The sequence below is a fragment of the Rattus norvegicus genome, chromosome 7 (assembly GCF_036323735.1).
Source record: "Rattus norvegicus strain BN/NHsdMcwi chromosome 7, GRCr8, whole genome shotgun sequence".
NCBI lineage: Eukaryota > Metazoa > Chordata > Mammalia > Rodentia > Muridae > Rattus > Rattus norvegicus.
Genome location: NC_086025.1, coordinates 87,175,048 through 87,194,287, shown reverse-complemented (window position 1 = coordinate 87,194,287; position 19,240 = coordinate 87,175,048). Strand labels below are relative to the sequence as shown.

Here is a 19,240-nt window from a genome sequence, read left to right as displayed (position 1 = left end):
ATCTGAAATTATTTAGTTATAAAGGTATGGCATTGCTCAAGTGAAGGTTACAGATTAAGGAGTTTGTTTTCGTTTTGTTTTGTTTTGTTTTGTCTTAAATTCTAATTTTCTGTTGGAATCTCTGTCATCAAATGAAAACTTCTTCCTATAATTTGGAACTATAGGAAATGCACTTAGCCATTCTTTCAATATAGGTTAGCTTTTGCTGTGGTTACAAGTTTACATAGACTCAAAACAGATTTAATTCTGGCCGTGATATATGTGACCACCATTAACAACTTTAAAATTTTGTTACAGTCTGGACAAAAGCCGATGGGATGTCATATCTATGGTTAACATAACGGAGAAGAGATATGACAAATCCAAAACAAAACGTTCATTTTAAAAGACACATGTATTCTTTTTATCCACCTTACCTCTTCAAAAGTGAGACCACATAGCCATTCTTAGATTCAACAGGGTAGAGAAACACATCTCCTTGTAGGAAATGGCTCTTCGACAGCACAAAGTGAACTTGTGATAAGCAGTAACATAACCGAGATCAGCAGGCTACAAGACTGTGTTCTGCCCACTTGAACTGGGCCCTACTATATGTCAAAAGCCAGACTTTTGTGGTACTGCTCTAGAGACACAGAAGAGAGGATTTGTTAGAATTCTAGAGCAGAGAGGAATCAGAAATCTCTCATTAGAAGCCACTCACAGTTATTCAGGACATCTCACTGTTTTGTGAATAGGAAAACTAACTCAGAGAATGGAACTTACGTCCTCCCAAACAAATATAGCATGACATGTGAGAGCTAAAGTCAGTCTCCCAAATCACTGGCCCCAGAACTCAAAACACTGTCCTACTGCCTACCCCAAGCAAACATCACTCAATTTGTATTCGTAGATGAAAGTTTCCCACAGGTTCGGTGCCTGAACCTGATTTACCATCACACTAACAGAACCCCTGCCACTGAGATTGAATGGGACTTTCTAAAACAATTCTCCTTGTTCTGTTGAGAGAGGCTGAAATGGCCCTCAGGTGGTTGTTGTTGTTGTTTGTTGTTGTTTGTTTGTTTGTTTTGTTTTTTGGTTTTTTGGGGTTTTTTGGGTTTTTTTTTTTGCTTGTGTTGAAACTTTGCATAGACATAATACAAACATCTATAAAAAGTACATATGGGGCTTGGTTTCCTTCTGTATACATACATTGGGTATACGCTAACAGTGGCTTGTCCAGGTGCTTTATCAAAATTAGTCCATTTAGGACTCTATTTAAATCTGTTCTATTAGTTTTACCCAAACACAAATATTGTCATGAAACTTAAACTAAATTCCCATATTCTTTTCTCAGGCAAAACATCAAAGCTCTCTGACAAACAGCGAACTCTGCTCTCACAGCCTTTCTGTCCTAACTTGTTTCAAGACCTGGGCTGTTATCATTCTTCATCCCACTTTCTTCTCTACTTCCAAACTTACCATCAAATTGGACTATCACCTAATGACTGATTTTGTTTATTAATGGGGTAATCATATGGGTGGCAGAACATTCAGAAGAACAGAGAGTGGTCTCGGGGACTACAGTATAATTCACTTAAAAATTTGCACTCAGCATTAAATATAAGCTTTTGAAAATATCATGCACTTTGAATCATTCAAATTTGTATCCCATGTTCATTCCTTAAGGTTCTCGAGTCCCTTAGATAGGATTCTGCCCTCTTCTCATTTGCTGACTCTAGCAAGGATTACAGGCAGAGCTTTGCGTAGTTTACTTCTGAGCAGATCCAGGACTCAGAATCTGATAAGTGAATTCAGCTTCTGATGATTTGTTGCTCTCTCTTTTATACCCACACCCCCACAAACATGCACATAGGTATTTATTGTATATTTATTTAACAGGTAAGTATTTCCTTGAGAGTTCTCTAACATAAATAAACTAAGTGATGTCAAGGCAGACAGGGAAATTCTTCAAAGCAAGTCAACTTGGCATTCAGAGCGCAGGCATGAGGAAGATTTAAACAAACAGACAGACTGTGTATCTGAAAACCTGTTTCCTTACAAAGCCAGAATTTGTAAAAGCTTGGAATTGTAATTATTTGAATGTAATATTCCTGAAAAAAAATCTTTGCTTAGTGAGAATATGACTGATCTAGTGTCAGGAACCCATAATCATGCCTAAAGGCTTTGGAAAATTACCATGTTCCAGATCTTTGTTTGGCCAATAGAGCTTGGTATGATTTCAGACTTACTATGATATACTATGGCCTTTACTGTCTTCATTTTGTGTATATGCATGTGTTGTTGTGTATGTCTGGACACGTGTGTGTGTGGATGCATACCGGAATCGTCCTTGTTCTGTCTTCCATTCCACCCAATGAGACAGGGTCTGACACGTGTGTGTGTGGATGCATACCAGAATCGTCCTTGTTCTCTCTTCCATTCCACCCAATGAGACAGGGTCTTCCACTTAAATACGGAGTTGCTCATATGCCCACTCTTGCTCATTATGTTTTTATGTTGATTCTTTAACTGCCTTCTGAGATTGCCATTACAAGTGCGATAGCCACTTACCCGGCATGTTTGGATTCTGAAGATCTAAACTCTTCTGCTCACTCTCGAATTGCAAAGATTAACCCCTGAACTACCTCCTTAGCACCGTGTTCTTTCTTATTTCTAGAGAAGGATTGGATGTTCCCAAGTCTTCTACTAAACACCATGGTACCACCTACAACATCGTTACTTTTAAACAGTGTCTCTACTTATTTTATAAAATAACCAATGTTTACCAAATTTGTATAACTTTGTATCGTCACACAACACACACTTGGATGGTATGGCAAATGCTGAGAAACCGGCTATTTAGAAGCATAAGTTGTTTTCTGCCTTGGCTACCTGGCTTTTCAGAACCAATATACTTTGTGCAATAATACCATGATGGAAACAGACATTGCTTTTGGAGGAAACATGTATATAAGGAGTAAGCAAAACAATAAGAATTTTAGCTTGTTTCTTTTCTTCCTATTTTCTTCTCAAAAACACTACTGCAAGTACAAGAAAGGGTTAAGCTATAAGAACAGAAAATACTCACGTTTTGTTCCAAAGATTTAGACATACCTTTGATATCTGCCAGATGGGCCTTTGAAGTGCAAAACAGGAAGATCCTTAAGGGAAGGCTGACACACAAGTCCTGACCTGTGAATTAATCAGAGAAACCACTGGGTAAGAATAGAGAGTGCTTTTGTAGGTGTGGTTGACATAGGCTGCTTAGCAAAGGTGGTCTCCATAGCAAGAGAAAGCAATACTTTACTTAGGGCCCAAGCAGACAAGCGTAGAGTTCCTCATCCCAGACACTGAGTAAATGAAGATAACACTGATTGTAATGAAGTTATAAATCACTGATTATGGAAACGTACAAAGAATGAACTTTTATGTTTTGCAAGAATTTCCACATTGAGCATGTCTTTTGTAAACAGTTCCATAGACATATGTAGGAAGAGATTAAGACTATATAGAATCAGAACCTACATGTTCACATTATTTCTATGTGATGCTTACAAACACTCAACATTGAAAACTTAAACCCTAGTCTTTAAGTTGCCAAAAAGTAGATTTTGTTAATTGTGTTCAATATTTTATTGCCAGAGCCTCAGATAGTAAGGGTTTAAAAATATTAGTCTATTAAGGTTGACATAATAAAGATAGATTTGAAAATTTGAGGATTATTTATATATTATTCTCTGTATTTTACGAAAAATAGCACATGAACTCAGGCACACACATTGGCACCAAAGCCCCTTTTGTTTTCATGGTTCTTGTTGCTTTGTCATAAATACGAACTAGTATGAGGTGAATTCCTAGTCTGGTCATTGTGAAAACATCAATGGTTTTAAAGATAGGAGATCTGGATTCAGACTAGGCTATTCACAGAGCTGAGGAGATAAAAGGAGGAGAGGGGTCTATCTATATTCCCCATTAGCAGAAGGAAATCATGCCCCCGTGGAGTGGGGTGGGGGGTGGACTAAGATTCAAAAAGGAAGAGTCTCAGGAACCTGAGCCTTGAGCAAATATAGAGATGATGCCTCAAAGCCCAAGAAAAATAGACTTCAGAAAAGACTCCAAGTCTAGCCTTGGCATAAGCAACATCAACCACTTTATTTTGTAAGGTTCACTCATTTCAGATAATGATCAGATGTAACTGTCCAATATTGTCAAATGAATCTTGGTAGAGGTTGACTATAATGACTAAGATTGAATTTTCCTCTAGCTTCATAATATGAACCTATGTGCTCACTTTGGTTGCTTTAAAGAAAGTGATATTTTGTTTTCAAATTTTATTTTAAAGTTCAATGTGGAATTTCAAATATGAGGAAAGAGAGTATATCAAACACTGAGTATCCATCATCACCCTTACAGATCATCAATGTATCTGTGTGCTCCATATCTATTTTCTACTCTCTTGACCATGCTGCTCATTTTTCTTTATCAGTTTATTATGACATAAAATTTAAGCTCTCCCATTATAAGAATGTGTGTCAATGGTTTCTAGAAAATATATAAGTTGTATAAATATCACAAAAACTTTAAGAGATTTTCATCATGCCAAGTTGCTCTTTGTCCACTTGTAGTCAGTCTCTATAAACTCTCCTAACCCAGGGAACCCACTGGTCTGCCTTGTCTGTCTTCAGGTTTGCCTCTCCTGAATATATCACGTGTACAGAACTAAACGATGGGCTGGAGAGATGGCTCAGACATTAAAGGCTAGGCTCACAACCAAAAATATAAGATAACTAAATAATGCCCAATCACTTGTTTCTGGATTTCTTCACCTACCAATGTTCTTGAGTTTCTTTTGTTAAGCATGTTCAGTTCTGTGACAACTTGACGTTTTGTTTATGCAGTCACTAGATGTTGAATATTTAGATGGCTTGGGGATTTTGTGTTACAATAATGCTACAGACATGTGTTGATGAGAATTTTCTTTTTTCTTGGGTAAGCGGTTATATGCGGAATTGTTATGAATAGGCTGTGAAAGGGTCCCACAAAATTCATGCACTGGAAACTTAGTTCACACGCAACAGTATTAAGTGGGAATATTAAAAGATTCAGATTTGACTGTGGCAGCTTCACTAATGTCATGCTGTGCTCAAAGGAAGGATAGTTTATGAAAGGGCAGTTTACCTCATCCTCTCTCCTTTATGCTCTCTTCCCATGTGGGCCTCCAACGTTTAACTAGACTGAGGCCATTAAATACTCAGTTTTCTAGCTCCCAGGATAATATGCCAAGTAAATTTTTGGTATAATTTACTCATTGTCCTTTATTTTTTTAATTAGATATATTTCTTTACTTACATTTCAAATGTTATTCCCTTTCCCGATTTCCTGTCCATAACTCCCACCCTCTCCCCCTCCCCCATATGGGTGTTCGCCCATCCACTCCCTTTAACCCCCGCCCGGTAGTCCCCTGAACTGGGGGGTCCAACCTTGGCAGGACCAAGGGCTTCCCCTTCCACTGGTGCCCCAAGTCAATTCTCTGCTACATACGCAGTTGGAGTCCTGGGTCAGTCCATGTATAGTCTTTCAGTAGTGGTTTAGTCCCTGGAAGCTCTGGTTGGTTGGCATTCTTGTTCTTATGGGGTTGCAAGCTCCTTCAGCTGTTTCAGTCCTTCCTCTAATTACTCCAAAGGGGGTCCTGTTCTCAGTTCAGTGGTTTGCTGCTAGCATTGACCTCTGTATTGGACATGCTCTTGATGTGTCTTTCAGGAGAGATCTGTTTGGTCCCTCTCAGCATGCACTTTTTAGCTTCATCAATCTTATCTAGATTTTGTCTATATATGGGCCACATGGGCCACCTGTGGGGCAGGCTCTGAATGGCCTTTCCTTCAGTCGCTGCTCTAAACTTTGCTTCCATATCCCCTCCTTTGGATATTTTCTCCCTTTTAAGAAGGAGTGGGAGCATCTGCATTTCGGTCATCCTTCTTCTTCAGCTTCCTGTGGATTGCATCTTGGAAAATTCGAGCTCTTGGGCTAATATCCACTTATCAATGAGTGCATACCGAGTATGTTTTTCTGTGATTAGGTTACCTCACTCAGGATGATATTTTCTAGTTCATTCTATTTGCCTATGAATTTCATGAAGTCATTGTTTTTGATAGCTGAGTAGTACTCCATTGTGTAGATGTACCACATTTTTTTAAATCTATTCTTCTGTTGAAGGGCATCTGGATTCTTTCCAGCTTCTGGCTATTATAAGGAAGACTGCTATGTACATAGTGGACCATGTGTCTTTGTTGTATGTTGGAGCATCATTTGGGTATATTCCTAGGAGCGGTACAGCTGGGTCCTCAGGTAGTGGAATGTCCAATTTTCTGAGGAACCTCCAGACTGATTTCCAGAGTGGTTGTACCAGTTTGCAATCCCACCAACAATGGAGGAGTGTTCTTCTTTCTCACATCCTTGCCAGTATCTGCTGTCACCTGAGATTTTTACCTTAGCCATTCTCACTGGTGTGAAGTGGAATCTCAGGGTTGTTTTGATTTGCATTTCCCTGATGACTAAGGATGTTGAACATTTCTTTAGGTGTTTTTTGGCCATTTGATAGTCCTCAGCTAAGAATGCTTTGTTCAGTTCTGTATCCCATTTTTAATAGGGTTATTTGGATCTCTGGAGTCTAACTTCTTGATTTCTTTGTATATTCTGGATATTAGCCCTCTATCAGATGTAGGATTGGTAAAGATCTTTTCCCAATCTGTTGGTTGCCATTTTGTCCTAATACAGAGTCTTTTGCCTTACAGAAACTTTGCAGTTTTATGAAGTCCCATTTGTCGGTTCTTGATCTTAGAGCATAAGCCATCGGTGTTTTGTTCAGGAAATTTTACTCAGTTCAAGACTCTTCCCCACTTTTTCTTCTATTAGTTTGAGTGTATCTGGTTTGATGTGGAGGTCCTTGATCCACTTGGACTTAAGCTTTGCACATGGTGATAAGAATGGATCAATTTGTACTTTTCTACATGCTGACCTCCAGTTGAACCAGCATCATTTGTTGAAAATACTTTCTTCCATTGGATGGTTTTAGTTCCTTTGTCAAAGATCAAGTGACCATAGGTGTGTGGGTTCATTTCTGGGTCTTCAATTCTGTTCCACTGATCTATCTGCCTGTCTCTGTACCAATACCATACAGTTTTTTGACTATTGCTCTGTAATACTGCTTGAAGTCAGGGATGGTGATTCCACTAGAAGTTATTTTATTGTTGAGTATAGTTTTCGCTATCCTGGGTTTTTTGTTATTCCAAATGAATTCTTTTAAAATGGCAGATCAGAATGTGGGGTTCATGTGGTAATCTATTAGGAAAGTGGAAGCCTATTTTCTAAAAAGAGTTGTACCATTTGCATCTGTAATGTGTAAGAGTTCTAATTGTTCTACATCCTCCTAAACCTAAGTTTTGTTTCTTCTTCATTATAGACATTCTGGTGCATATAAAAAGATTGTATGGGTTTAATTTGCATATTCTTAATCAATAATGACATTGCACATCTGTTCTTTATTTTTGGTTGTTTTCTCTGGTGAGAAAAGTCAAGTCCTCCCACCCCTACTGAGTTGTTGGTCTCCTTATCATTGACATATCAGTGTTCTTTATATCTTTTAGACTGAGTTCTTTTTGAAATACCTTCTTTGTAATAGTTTTCTAAAGATAGTCCTTTGATTTTCTCAATGGCGTCTTCTGAGCCTCCTCTGAGTTCTGATACTTACAATATCTGCTTACTTGAAACTAATCAGGGGACAAGTTTTCAGTCCATTTGGTTATGAGAATGACTGGGAATCATTTTTTACTTTTCCAAAGTAAATCTGAAGCAAAAAAAAATTGGCTCGGTTGATGGCTGATGGCTGAGCATGCTATAGGGGAAGAAGGACTTTTCACAAGCACAGAGATGTGGGTCCTGAACGCCTGCTGGGATTCTGATAGAAGTTCACTGGGATCTGTACATCGATTTTGGGAAGTTCAACATCTCCCAATTTATGAACAAAAAAATTCTCTCTACTTTCTTAGATGTCCTTTCAACCCTGTCTCCTTAGTTTTGTAGTTTGCAGCATTACATGTCTTGATTTTCTATTATTAAATTTACCCTTAAACATTCAATTATTTTCAGAGGTGTTCTGAATGGAATTGTTTCCTAAATTTCATTCCCAGACTGTTCATTGGAAGTATATAAAATTACAATTGATTTTAGTGTATTGATCTCGTATCCCATGACCTCACAAACTCATTCATTATTTCCAACAGATCTTTCCCCCTTAGGATTTGCTGCACAGTCGTGTGAAATTTCCTGCACATTTGTGCTTGTAGATTAAGATTTAGAGCATCCTCATTTTACACTAACCAAATAAGAATATACTCAAGGTCATTCCTATAACAGGATACAAATGCCTAATGAGAGTCTGAGCCAGTTTGGAAATATCATTACCTGGAAGAGGAGGCAGGATTCGATTCACTAGACAACCGGAAACAAGTTCACTGAAACTTTTTAAACCTTCCTAAGCATAGAAGTCTGAAACAACAACAACAATAACAAGAAACAAAACAGCAACAAAACCTACCTGTGCGTACTCTAGCTCTGGTGGTTTACATAGTCTGAGGCAAAGCCTTACAGAAAAGAGGGGCCACACAATGTCCCCAAATGCTTCTGAAAGCTAACAGACAGTGGCAGTACTCAGCTGGTTCACTCAGCTCTCTTCAAGTGATTGGGAAGCATTGAGGCTTTGTGAAGATAGGTCAGGCCCTCTACATTTCTCTGCTTCTAATCAGACTTCTTTCTTCATTTTATTTTCTCTCCTACTTGCTCACTGACTCTTATAACATGCTTGCACTATATATACCATGACAGTCTCAAACTAGGCTCCTGCTTCAGTCTCCAACACGCTGAGATTATAAACAGGGGCTATATACTCACCTCACTTTACAGCCAACACAGATCCTGTTGATGCAGGACGCAAGTACTACCCTCAGTTATGTGATTCTCTCTAGCAGTGTCTATAGGCTTTGGCTATTGTTAGACTCTTTATCACCCTGAAACTAGAGACATCTCATATCTCTGAGCCTCTGTTTATTCTTCAATACATCAGAAGTATAATAACCTCCACCCCACACATATAGGATCAGGATCAAGGATTAAAGAAACATGTAAAATATTCCCGAGGGCAAATTGCTAAACAAATACATTGACCAACTACCTTCATGCTATCGGTGTCTGAAACATGGCTCAGCTGTCCCATATTTAGAGGCTAACCTTAAGATCAATTTTTTTCACTGATGTACTTGCAAATGGTATTTTAAGTCATAAGAATATAGGTTATGGGGTTGGGGATTTAGCTCAGTGGTAGAGCACTTGCCTAGCAAGCGCAAGGCCCTGGGTTCGGTCCCTAGCTCCGAAAAAAAAAAAAAGAAAAAGAAAAAAAAAGAATATAGGTTATATTTTTGTTAGAATTCTGTAACGTCATTTTTATTTATATGAAAATAGCTTAGTTTATTGGGTTTCTTCTTCCCTCCCTCCCTTCTTCTTCCCTCCCTCCCTTCTTCTTCCCTCCTTCTCTCCCTTCTTCTTCCCTCCTTCTCTCCCTCCCTCTCTTCTTTTTTCCTTCCTTTCTTCCTTCCTTTCTTTCTTTCTTTCTTTCTTTCTTTCTTTCTTTCTTTCTTTCTTTCTTTCTTTCTTTCTTTCTTTCTCCCTGTCCTTTTTTCCTGTACAAAAAGGAGGTGCTGTTTATCATGACTCTAATTTGTTTCTTTTCTTCCATCTGATAATCTGTGATTCTGCTTCATATCCAGGCAGCTTGCCCTGGTCCATAGACAAATCTGAGTCTGACTGCTCTTTTTCCATAATAACCTATATCCAGTCACTCAAGTCTTATAGATTCTGCATCCTTAGAAGCTCTCAAATCCATCCATTTCTCTCCGTCCTGCCTGACATGCCTCCATTTAAACCACTGTCATTTCTCACCCAAAACTAATGACCCAGCTGCCTGCGCAGACCCTTAGAGGAACCCGTGTTTCTCTTTATCTCCATTCCTTTCTCCTCATTACAGCCAGCACGAGCTTCATAAGGTCAAGTCAGTCGTATCATGGAATTCCCCGCTGGAAACCATCAGAATAATTCAGGTCAAATCCCCAACTGCTGGGTCTGGCACACCTACTCTTTCAGGTATAGCCTTCAGGATCAGGCTGGTCGTCACCTTCTCGGCTTTCCCTTTGCTACTACTTTGTATTGTCCTTTCACTTGGGCCATTCCTAACTCTGTGGCCAGCTCCTTGTATTGTACTATCATGTCCCTTGCAACACACACATACTCACCGACTCCTGTACTAGGAATATTTTCTTTTGAGGCACCGCCATGCTCCCTTCATAAGCAAACTCCTCACTACAGTCTCTTTATCCTGTGCCCTCTTTGGAAAACCCTTTCCAGGACTCCTAATTCTGCGCCAGGCACTGCTCACAACACGTCACGTTCTCTCCCTTATTTCTTTATGCTGCCCTTTGCCTATTTGTAATTGTGGCTCTATAATTAGACCACCATCTCTCTAAGGGTATGAGTGCATCCTTATTCCTGTTACATACCAACAGCAAATGTTGCATTTTTACCTGGATTCTTCCAACATCCATTGGTTTCTTTTTTTTTTTTTTTGGTTCTTTTTTTCGGAGCTGGGGACCGAACCCAGGGCCTTGAGCTTCCTAGGTAAGCGCTCTACCAGCCCCCAGCCCCCCATCCATTGGTTTCTAATGACTTAAAGTCGGAATTGCCCCAGGTAGCCATAAAAAGGAGCTACTTGCGGGCCGTGGGGGGTGTATGTGTGAGAATGAGCCACCAGATATTAGATGACGTGGCCAAACAAAGGCTTAAATAATTAGGTTTCACTAACTGTGATAAAATATCATGATCAAAGGCAGCATGTGGATAAAAGTTCATCTTATAGCTTGTAGTCTGGCATCCAGGGCAATCAAGGAAGGAATTCAAGGCAGGACATGAGGTAGGAGCTGATGCAGAGGCTAAAGAGGAGTGCTGCTTACTGAGTTGTTTCTCAGGGCTTTCTTAGCCTAAGTTTTTATAGCACCTGGCTCCACTAGCCCAGAGATGACACCACAAACAATAAGTTGGGCCTTCTAATATCAGTCATCAGTCAAGAAAATGCACCACAGGCTTCCCCACATGCCAGCTTGGTGAAAGCATTTTCTCAGTGCTTTGGAAGAGGCTCCCTCTTCCAAAATGACTCAAATTTGTACCAAGTAGATTTGAAAATAGCCAGCATGGTGTCCTTGAACTTTTAGGATAATTCTCAGCTGCAAATTTCAGGCCGGATTGGACAGGGCCTCGGTTGCCACTGTGTTATATAGCACAGTTCTCTCTGCACCGACTCTCAAGAGTATTGTTCTATGAATTTTTTTGTACCTGATTCATAATTTCCTATCTGAGAGCCTATTTCCAGAGAATCTATTCTAAGACATTCTCAGAACATAGTCTCTGGCATGTAGTAGATGGTCTGTAAATATCGGCTTATAAATACCTCATCAGATGAATTACATTTTCAGTCTAATTTTAAGCATGAGAAATGTTTAAGACTTGACTGCCTTTTGTTTGTAAAAGGTCCCTCAGATGTCTTGTCTGAAGGATAAAGGAAACCATCTTTAGAAGGAAGGAGGGTCCTTTCTTTGTCCTCTGGCTCAAAGTGATAAAAGCTAAGAATACCTAATAGATGTAATTTTACTCTGAATATTAGTGAAAAAAATGAAATGTTACATTACAAATTATTATTAGGTTAGAAAATTGTTTGTTTTTTTAATTATGGTTTTCTTTGTGAGCATTAAAATAATATTAGAGCAAGCAACATGCTGTTCTAAAGTGTTTCAGGTATGTCTTTAGGGTAACCCTCAAAGAGACAGGAGACACAGAGTTACCCAAAGATGCTGCACAGACAGAAACACTTCAACCTTCGCATGCAATATCATTCATTTCTTAAGATCCAAATGAGTTCACTGTTGTCCAAATATAAGATATAACTACAGACTTAATGTCTTGGACATGGGTGGAATGTCTTAATGAGGGAAATTAGGATGGGCCATGGAACTTCACTGGAGGAAGGCTGGAAGATCAAACTCTCCAACAGATGTATAAGCAATAGAGATGTCAGGTTTATGTGCTCAAAGTAGACCATGTAACATAAGGATTGACTTCTTTGTCTTCACAGGCATGCACACACAAGACACACACAGAGAAAGACAGACACATACATACTTGCATTCACACTTGTGTGTGCATGCATACACACACACACACACACACACACACACACACACACACTTTTGGACCCTGAAAAAATGTGTATTAGAATGTCACCAAATTTTACGATCTATGTGGTAATATTCGTGTAGAACCCCACAGCACTTGAGGGAGTTGTTGTTTTTGGTCTGTTTTGTTTTATTACACTCTACACATAAACTAACACATTTTGCCATTCTGAAGCAGTGGTTATTGGGAAGCCAGGGTTGGAATAAAAAGAGATAGGACCACCCTAGTAAGGAATGGCTGTCTGGATTTGGTGTATTAAGGAAAATTGCAGTGAGTAGAGAGCATATGATCAACCAAGGAGAATCAGGGAAGAGGCAAGAGATAAACCAGGTCTTCAGTGCATATAGCCTAGTAGAATTTTATGACCTGAGACTTGTGCTTGCTCTTGAAAAATACAAGAGGAGATCTTGGTTATATTTTTTTTCCTTTTGGCATGAATCACATATTATCTTACCCAAGTACTCAGCCAATTTTACAGGCATAAGAAAACAAAACAAAATTAAATAAAAATGACATTTAGACTTTTGTCTGCAAAAAAAGAAAACAAAGAAAAACAAACAACAACAATAACAAAAACCTTACTGATATGTACTAATTCTTCTTGGATCTTTTATATGGAAAATGACAGAGTGAACAGAAGGGCGTATTGAAACAATAGAGGAGTATTGCTACAGCCAACAGTCTTAGAGATTTATGTGGCTATTGGATACAAGATGATTTAGAGGAGAGAGGCTGGAGATGTGTTAAGACACGGCTACTATTTTTCAATTTCAGTCCTTATCAAGTGTAGGAGGAGGACAGTGCTTGAGGGATGAGAAAAGGAAAGTCAAGAGAGCAATTGATGAGGATGACATGGATGAATGTGGTCACTAACTCTCGATAACTTCTGGAATGATGGGAAGGCATGAGAATGGGGATGCATGTAATCAGGATTTCAGAGCACAGATGACCTCTGCGAGCATCTATTTGATGGTTTTCAAGCTCTTATGGGGCTGCACAATCTTCAATCATAAAAATTTCAAGGACAAATATGAAGTCAGAAAAGAAAAGCATAGGGGCCCGGTGGGTGGTCAACCAACACCACATATAAGAATACAGAAAGAATTTGTGTCTTTTACACTGGGAACCATTTTTGAAGAGTTTTTCTTTCTCTTTTCTTTTCTCCTTTTTTTCAGAACATTCTAGTTCTGAAAGAAGGGCTTGGGAGTATAGACTTCATGACAGAAGAAATATTTAAAACACTTCCAATATAGTCACAATAAATATGTTTAGGAAGAGAAATATCTTACAAAAATAATTCTTGAGGCTTGCTTGGTAGAAAGACCTATATTGTACGAATGCTAAAAGCTGGATCTCAGATGGATTCCTTGATATCAATTCTTGGCTGTATCAAACACTCTATGGACTCTCTGTAAAATGTATTATATCTAAAAGTAAATTATAAGACTGATGCCCATTGACATCTCATTGTGAAGATTAATGGATGTCTCATATCAAATGCTTAGCCCAATACAAACACAGGGTAAGACACACTTACTGCATTTAAGAACCTGCTGCATACTGACGTACTGTGTTGTTAGGTACATAATAATTGATGAGTGTACTGAACTCTTAATTACTACTATAAGATTGTAACCATATTACCTCTTCTGTAATAAAGTATGTCCATTCTTTTTTATTCATTTTTTATTCACATTATATCCCAATTGCAGACCCCTTCTTCCTCTCTTCCCAGTCCCACCCTTACAAACCCTTTTCCTCACTATTCCCTTCCTTTCTTCTTAGAGAGGGGGAATCTCCCCACTTCAGATACCACACTACTCTGGAACATCTAAACCCCAGAAGGACTTAGCATCTCCTTTCCCACTGAGGTCCAGCAAGGTAGTCTAGTTAGAGGAAGGGGATCCAATAACAAGCAACAGAGTCAGTGGAAGCCCCCAGTCCAACTGTTAGGGAACCCACAAACTGTATACTTGCTACAAATGTATGTGGGGGCATTGGTCCAGCCCCTGCATGCTCTTTGGTTGGTGGTTCAGTCTCTGTGAGACCCCCATGTTCCCAAGTTAACTGACTAGGTCTTCTTGTGGTGTCCTTGACCACTTCAACTCCCTTCAACCCCTCACCCTTCTACAACACTCTCTGGAACTCTGTCTGTTGTTTGGCTATGGGTCTCTGAATCTGTTTTCATCTGTTGCTGTATGAAGCCTCTCAGGAGACAGATATGCTAGGTTCCTGTCTGCAAGCATAGCAGAGTATCATTAATAGCGACAGAGTGTAGCAGTATAGTTTAGTTAATTGCTTTAACTCCTGACTGGCAATCTTCGAGCTGCACCCAACCAAAACCTCTCTGAATTCGTGAATGAAACACACACACACACACACACACACACACACACCACACCACACACACACACACACACACACACACACACCACACACACACACACACACACACACACACACACACACACACACACACCAGTTAATTTTGACATGCCTTGGCTCTCTTCTATCCCTTCTGGTATTCCAAAGTTGACATCCTTTAAAATTTATATTTTATCTCTGTTACCCCAGACCCAATTGGGGAAGTGGCTATTAGGCTAATTGGAGCCAAGTGGGGACAGGGTCTTTCAGTGTCTTACCTGCAGACACTTATGTAAACAGTTTTGAGGACCAAAATTAACATTATAACACAAGCGGCATTAGGCCAAACCAACTTCAACAGGAGTTGGCTCTCTTCCATGGGGTTGGTCTCAAGTTGAGGCAGTCATTGGTTGGATGTTCCCTCAGTCTCTGCTCCATTCTTATTCCTGCATATCTTGTAGGCAGGGCAAATTTTGGGTTGAAGGTTTTGTGATTGGGTTGATGTACCCCTCCTTCCACTGAAAGTCTTGCTTGGCTACAGGAGGTGGCCACTTCATTTCTATATCTTCTGCTGATAGGAATCCAGCAAAGTCCTTAGTCATCAGGGGAGTGCAAATCAAAATTCTGAGATTCTATCTTGTACCCATTAGAAAGGCTAAGATAAAAACCACAAGTGACAGCACATGCTGGCAAGTATGTAGAGCCAGAGGAACAATCTTCCATTGCTTGTGGGAGTGCAAATGTGCACCACTACTTAAAAAAATCAATTTGGTGGTTTCTCATAAAACTGGGAAGACCCAGCTCTACCACCCCTGGCCTTATAACCAAAAGATGCCCCACTGTACCATGGGGATACTTGCTCAGTATGTTGATAGCATCTTTATTCATAATAACCAGAAATTATAAATAACCTAGATGTCCCTCACCTGAAGAATGGATAAAGAAAATGTGGTATATCTACACAGTGAACTACTATACAGCTATTAAAAACACAGACATTGTGAAATTTGCACGCAAATGGATGGAAATTGAGAATATCATCCTGATTGAGGTAATGCAGACCCATAAGACACATATAGTATATGTCACTTATAATTGGACATTAGCCATAAACTGCAGGATAACCATGCTACAATCCACAGACCCAGAGAACTGGAAAATAAGGAGGATCCAAGGGAGGATTGTGATAATCACTGAGAAGGGGAAACAAAATAGTCATCAGAGATGGATGGAGAGAGGAAACTCGGTGGGAGAGGGGGTGGAGAGGAGTATGTAGATGGCAATCAGGTGGGAGGAGGGAGCGGAAGAGAGCTGCTGGTGAGAATAGAAATCACTGGGGTATATCTCTGGGAGTAGCTGAAAACCTGAAATAGGGGAGTCTATGGGGGTGAGTCTAGCATGTCTATTATTAGACCTTTTAACTAGGGCCTATTCCTTGTCATTTGGAATTAGAGTGGACCACTACATTGTCTTTAGCAGGTAGGACTTGAAGTTTATTCTTTTATCTCTCCTATCACTCTTTAAGAGAAGAAGGCCATCATTTTGTATGGTCACCCCAGAAATCCCATGAATAGGTACATGTGCAAGGTTTTGAGGCTTCCTGCCAACAACCAGCACTGACTTCAAAATATGAGGGGAGCCAGTCCTGAGTAGATCCTCCAGCCCAAGTCAAACCCCCAGAGGAGTTCAGTTCCAACAGATATACTAACTGCAACTTTAGAAAATATCCAATACCAGAATCACATGGTTGATTTATTCTCAGATTGTGTGTGTGTGTGTGTGTGTGTGTGTGTTACTCAATTTCTTCTCTGTCTAAATTTTTGAGACAGGTTATCTCACTGATCCTGGAGATCACCATGTTTGCTAGACTGGTTAGTCACTCAGTCTTCAAAATATGTCTGTACTTGCCCTTCCTGTACTGTGGTCCATGGCTTGTGTGTGTGTGTGTGTGTGTGTGTGTGTGTGTGTGTGTGTGTGTGTGTGTGTGTGTGGGTGTGTTGGGGATACAAACTCTAAAACTCATTATTTCATAACAAGCAATTTACCCACTGAGACATCTTCCTAGCTCCTGTCTCTGACTCCTCAAGCCACAGAAATTGTGTGAGGTGATATTCTTACACAGATATTCTCCAGTTGAAGTTCATCCAGTTGAACAGATATTCATCCAGTTGAAGAAAGCCCATCTTGCTATTGCTGATAACACACAGATCAATGCTGCTTCCAGACCCCAAGTCAGTAAAGATGCCATCTACAGTGCCTCACGCGCTAGCTTCTTGGCTTTCTCCTCCTCCATATCTGGCCTAAACTTCTCTTCAAACACAGCCATTGCTGTCAAGAAGCCAGAACACATGGTGACATAAGGCAATTTATCAGTTAATCCATGAGGATAGATGCTGCAGCGATGAAGTCTAGTAGCATCTACTATCCCTAAAACTAGGTCTTCACCAATGTAACCTTGACACCTGAAAAGCATCTGCTTCAACGTCCGATTAGCTGGAACAACTCTCAGAAGGTGGCCAGTGGTGAGAGAGTGGAGCTCCAAGTTGGAAGAAGTAAGCTGGGCTTTCTCTCTGTGTCTGCAGCTGTCCCAGCACCACAGCTACAAATATTAGGAGATATGAACTGAATTTTTGAACAGTTTTTCTCAGCAACAACCATCCCTTCAGTTATGTCTTCTCCAAGAACTATGCCTCCTTATAGACCACCCCCACCATGGTAGTGCCAGTTTTCCAAGATTTCAGAAGTTTGAACCCTTTCTTTGCAAAATTAGCTTCCAAGATGGCATTCCTGTTACAATTATCAAAGAAAAGCCTCCAACCACTGTCTGAAACACTGACACAGCCACCATCTTCCCAAGAAAGTGTTTTCAAATACATGTTTTCAAGATCCATGGTATTTTTCACTGTGCCCTTAAAAGGGAGTATGTGGTAGAGGAAATAAGGGAGTTCCCACAAGGAGCCAGGGACTTGGGCAATGTGTGATAGTGTATATTGTTTTCTTTCTTCCTGAAATGAGCCCAGAGAGTAAGAAGAACCCTTAGAAGGTAGTATGTGGATGCCGAGTGACTTTAGTAAACATGTCCCTGTCTCATCTAAGGCACCTAATGAATATTACTTCATTAACATTAAAAGCTCTGTGGTTAAAAAAATAGCCTATAATTTCCAAGGGCATATAACATTCATACATTCAGCTATTCTTCAAATGATGCAATTTTACTATTATGTAGCATATGCTGGAAAAGGCCTATGGGAGCCAATACCCACTGTGGCAACTGCTGCTTGCCTTGTCTTGACAGGCACATCTTGGGTGAGCTGTGGGCTCTCTTTCCCAGCTAGGGTCTAAATCATAACCTATGTCTCATTTTTCTTTTCCCTTTTTGCATTTGTGAACATTAAAATAGAGCACTAGATCATACTCTCAGATTTATAAAGACAGAAATCAGTTATCTACATTCCAAGAGTCTTTTTGCTTACCTGTGACTGATTGAATTCTCCTGGAATTTTACTTTCTGACCACTGCTCAACAGATTTTTCTCACCCTGAATCACAAAAACCCAACTATTTTACTTCATTTTTCAACATTGTAGCCACACATGCGTGCACATGCCCCACAGAGACGGCGGAGGGAGAAGGAAGAGAAAGGGAGACAGAGACAAAGACAGAGACAGAGACAGAGACAGAGAGGCAGGGAGGAAAGCCTTGAGGTTTGATTTGCATTAATTACCCAACCTTCATGAATATGGCCTAGGGATGGATATCATTAGGCACATACTTGTGTGCTCCATGTGCTGGTTTTAGTCTTTCTCTATTCAAAATTGCTTATAGAGTACCAAATTATATGAAAACTTAGAAAAATAGCATAATGTGGTGGCTCAGACTGACCTCAAACTCACAGCTCTCCTCTTCAGCCTCCCATGTGCTAAGGTCATAGATGTGTACCACCACACCTGGCAAAATATCGTTGAGCCTTTCCTTGTAGTCCTTTCTCTGTGTTTTCTAGTGTGATGGGAAGTTAGTCTTTAAGAATTTAAATGAAATATAGCATACGCCCATTTTTATTAATAATTTAAAGAATTTCAAGGGAAAATTTGTTCATTCCTGATTTTTACAGAACATTTTTAATCTGGGGAATCACATTCATTCTTCTTTAATTAGTTATTCAATTGATGCAAATTAGCTAGTATCTAACTTTCTATATCTCCTGCCTGAAACCTTATATTTGATTAGAGTACTGCTTCCCCCACCCCAAGCTCTGCCAAGAATTATTCTTTTATAGATCTCGTTGGAGAAAGAACTATGGAGTTGGCCACTGGTTTTGGTTGCAATAATTTCCACAAATGTTCTAAGTATTGTATAAATTAATTTACCTAAATTTTCTCGTTGCTTTTTACCTAGTGTAGCTTGTTCCAGAGTCAAAGGTCAGACTTTATTAATCTCCCACTTTTCTCACACTCACAGAACATGAAAATTAATTAGTGATGCCTTTAGGTTATAAGAACAAAACTTGATTGTTTTCATGGGTCAATGAGGTAAGGTGCACCTGAATTACTAATGCTTCTGATTACATC

General features: G+C 39.6%; 1 pseudogene; it reads right to left on the bottom strand.

Annotated features, from left to right (window-relative positions):
* Nucleotides 1-16,787: 16,787 nt before the first annotated feature.
* On the bottom strand, nucleotides 16,788-17,521 carry Psmb7-ps2 (proteasome 20S subunit beta 7, pseudogene 2; annotated as a pseudogene).
* Nucleotides 17,522-19,240: the final 1,719 nt, after the last annotated feature.